We start from the raw sequence: 4064 nt of genomic DNA on the forward strand, positions 1-4064 counted from the left end.
ATATGAGACTGATACCCAAGGACAGTAGACACAAGGGCCAGGAAGTTTGTTCCACAGTTGGAAACCTGCCTCATGAGCTGTGGGAGAAGGCAGCTGGAATAGAGAGGGGATCACTGAATCAGTCAATGATGGTTGAAGAATCATTCGGGATGGGAGATATGTGCTGAAAGTAGATAAAGGACCAAATGTGATAGCCTCTCAGTATCTGTATTGCAAACCATCATGCCCAAAAGTGAGAGTATGGGGGAAATTGTCTGCCATAGAGGTAAGGGAAGGGCTGAAAGGGGGGGGGGGGTATATACTGGCAACATTGGTGGTAGAGAATGTGCACTGGTGGAGGATGGGTGTTTGATCGTTGTATCCTGAAACTCAAGCATGAAAGTTTTGTACCTGTACCTTACAGTGATTCCATTTAAAAAATTTAAAAGAAAAAAAGAAAAAAAGAAAGAAGCGGTATCAGAGGATGCTTGTGGAGATGGAATATTTGAAGGGAGACATAAGAAAGAAGTTCTTTCCTTTATCATTCAGGACCCAGGAAGGAAGAGGTCTCCAGCCTCTCCTTCTCTACTGTTAGGGTTGGCACAGTGAATTGGAGGAGAGAGAAGTAGCATCCTCAGGCATATCCAGTCACATCCTTGTCACCCACTCTGGTCCCCAGGAAAGTGCCTGGGAACCCTGGGATGATCAGTCTGAGAGACCATCTGCAGGGTACAGAACTGACACCTCAGCAGCCCAAAGAAGTGGTCGCCAAACCACACCCGAGTCCCACTTGTGCTGCCCAGCGTTGGAAATGATCCCCAGAACCTGATGTTTCTAGGGCAGCTGTGAAGCTCAGGCTGGAGGAAGGAATTGCTCTTTGCAGGAGAGTCAGTCCTCAATTCGACCCCGATTTTCTAGGAACATTGCTTTTCCTCGCAGAAAAGAATTTCAGGTGCTCACTTCGGCAGCACATATACTAAAATTGGAACGATACAGAGAAGATTAGCATGGCCCCTGCGCAAGGATGACATGCAAATTTCGTGAAGCGTTCCATATTTTTCTACACAGTGGAGTACTATGTAGCTGTTAGAAAATATAAAGTCATGAAATTTACATACAAGTGGTACTACATGGAAAGTATCATGCTAAGCAAAATGAGTCAGAAAGAGAGGAACAGACATAGAAAGATTGCATTCATCTGGGGAACATAAAGTAACAAAATAGGAGACTAACACCCAAGAATAGCTGAGATAAGTACCAGGAGCTTCAGTCCATGGCTTGGAGGCCAGCCACACATGCTAGGGGAAAAGGCAGCTCAGATAGAGAAGGGAGCACCAAATAAAGGTGGTTGGGAGTATCCTCCCAGGATGGGAGATGCATGCTTAAAGTAGACTCTAGACCGAACATGATTGCCACTCAATGCCTCTTTTGCAAACCACAGCACCCAAAAGGAGAGAGAGAAAAAAGGGAATGCCCTCCCACAGGGTGGGATGGGGGGTGGGGGGTGGAAGGGATACTGGGCTCAGTGGTGGTGAAAAATGGGCACTGGTGGAGGGCTGGGTACTTGATCATTGTATAATTGAAACCCAAGCACAAAACTTTGTAAGTCTACAACTGTACCTCATAGTGTTTCACTAATAAAAATTAAAAAAAAAAAGAATTTCAGGCAACAGAGGGAAGAGTTTTAGTTAGAAAACCCAAGGAAGGAAAGAGAGACAGTGTAACGCGTACAAGGAGAGGATGTTGGCTGGTTCTGAGGGAAAGAGCTGAGAGTCCACCGCTCAGGTGCAAACGCCTGCCATCGCTGTCACCCCCAGAATGAAGGAGCACCCCAGCTGCCTTTGCCGAGTTGGTTTTATAGGCTTGTTCCCAAACTGCCCCCAGGTGGGGTTTTCGATGTAGGTAGGAGTCCGTCATTAGAGGGAGGAGCTTGGAAACGCGGGTGGCCCACCTCCATGTCCTCATCACAACCCTCTGTGCTTGCCAGAGCTTTTCTCTAGAAGGGACTGCGGCCTTCTCTGGGTCAATATTGGTGTCCATTAGTCTTAGCAGAGCTCAGCTCCTTTGTTCATGAAGAGAGTTTGGCCTAATGCAAACTTAGGGGTTGATCACTTGATCACTTAATATCCCATTACTCATTGATGTGTTTGAGCAGGCGCCAGTAACGTCTCCATTCATCCCTATTTCGTGCTAACGTAGCCCAATGGCATCTGCTAGTTCTAGGAACACTAAGAGCCTCAAACTGATCGTTCAGGACGATGACGACAAAGTCTGACCATCTTGTAGGTGGGCGGCCATGCAATCTTTTGACGTCCCATGGAATCCAGGCAGTAATGGTTCTAGTCCAGCGGTCATCTCTAAACCTCATTACGTGTCCAGCCCATCTGATTTTTGATGCCTTGGCAAACGAGACAGCGTTCCTGATTCTTGAGCATTGACAGAGGTCAGAACTCTGAATTCTTTCTCTCATTTGAGTGAAGCTTGATACTCCAAGCATAGCTCTTTCCATTCCTCTTTGAAAGACCCGAATAGCGTTCTCATCCTGTTTGCGTAGGACCCAGGTCTCTGAGGCCTGATAATAGTAAACTTAGTAAACTTAGGGCTAGTAATAGAATAACTTCTTTCAATCCCATCTTTCTTGCTTTCATTACTTTCTAAGAACTCTTTGTGGCCGCCAACCCACCCAGCCCTCCAGACATACACACACACACACACACACACACCCTCTTCCCCATCTCCCTGCCTGTTTCACCTACAACTGTGTTTCTAGTGAAGGAACAAGAGGGAGATTGATACCTCATCTACTGTCTCGGGTCTGCTGTGCCAGTTCTTTCCACTTTGTTTCTCAACAGACTATCCTTACAGGGGCTGGAGCCATAGCACAGCGGGTAGGGGGTTTGCCTTGCACACGGCTGACCCGGGTTCGATTCCCAGCAACCCATATGGTCCCCCAAGCACCATCAGGAGTAATTCCTGAGTGCACGAGCCAGGAGTAAACCTTGTGCAACACCGGGGTTAAAAGAAAAAGGAAAAAAAAAATACAGACTATCCTTACACTATGAATGAGCTAGAGAGAAGTCTATGCAAATAAAATAATGGGAAATTACCTTTAATTACACAGGGACACCAGACTGGAGTAAAACAAAGATCGAATTTGGAAGTATAAATCAGAAAAAAAAAAAAAAAAGGAAAACACTAGGCCAGCATTTCCCATGGAGGATTCAGTTGGGTTGTGTCATATTTTGTCTCTGTCTCCCTCCCACGGTCCCTATGCACCATGCCCTGTAGCATTTGTTTAAGTGACAAGCTCAATTCCAGCTGTAACAGGAGCACCAACACAGAGCAGCTGGACCTTTCTGAGTATGAACTCTAGTCTCCATCTCTGCTGTGCTTTAATGCACACCAAGCTAAAGCCACAAATAGGAATGGATCCCATTCTCTCAAAATGACACTTTATTCTTGCGCTCTTCTCTCTGATAGCTGATCGGGCGGGGGTGTGGGGTGGGGGGGTGTGGGGGTGTTGTTGTTGTTGTTGTTAGCCTATTAGCCAGATGCAAACAGACAATCCACAATACTTACATGCTTGTGCCTTCCTCTTAGGTAAACAATTTTTCCTCCCATTGTGTGAGAGCGGAAAAAAAAATCGTTAACGACTTTAGGCATTTCTGCAGCAAAAATGCAGAGGCCACAAGGAAACCTTGGTCCAGGATAATAATATATTTGGAGAGTTACAAATAAAAAATCACAAGCCCGTCCTGGATGAGGGGCCCCCAGTAGCCTGTAATCTTCTGAAAGTTGCATTCCCTGGAGCTGGGGCTCCGACGCAACACTCCTCATCTGGTGGCATTTCTTTTTCTGCTTTGATTTTGGCTGTCTGGTTCCCAGTTGTCGTGATAACAAAAGCGGTGCAATTTAAAAGCAATGAAATTCTCAGTTGATAGGGCCTAGAAAGCTATAACCCGAGAATCTGACTGTGTTACAAACAAGTCTGCGCTCAAAAAAAAAAAGGAGAGAGAAAGAAGGAATAATAAGAAAAAGAAATAAAAGAAAGAAGCAGGAAATCCGGAGATGCAGGGCCACGTCTG

At 45.9% G+C, this 4064-nt stretch overlaps 1 non-coding gene across 1 annotated transcript; it reads left to right on the forward strand.

Annotated features, from left to right (window-relative positions):
• Positions 1-931: 931 nt before the first annotated feature.
• On the forward strand, positions 932-1039 carry LOC130016756 (U6 spliceosomal RNA). Its single transcript, XR_008791263.1, has one exon. It is a non-coding gene; the product is annotated as a U6 spliceosomal RNA (small nuclear RNA).
• Positions 1040-4064: the final 3025 nt, after the last annotated feature.

This window comes from Sorex fumeus, unplaced genomic scaffold, assembly GCF_029834395.1.
Source record: "Sorex fumeus unplaced genomic scaffold, SorFum_2.1 ptg000166l, whole genome shotgun sequence".
Lineage (NCBI taxonomy): Eukaryota > Metazoa > Chordata > Mammalia > Eulipotyphla > Soricidae > Sorex > Sorex fumeus.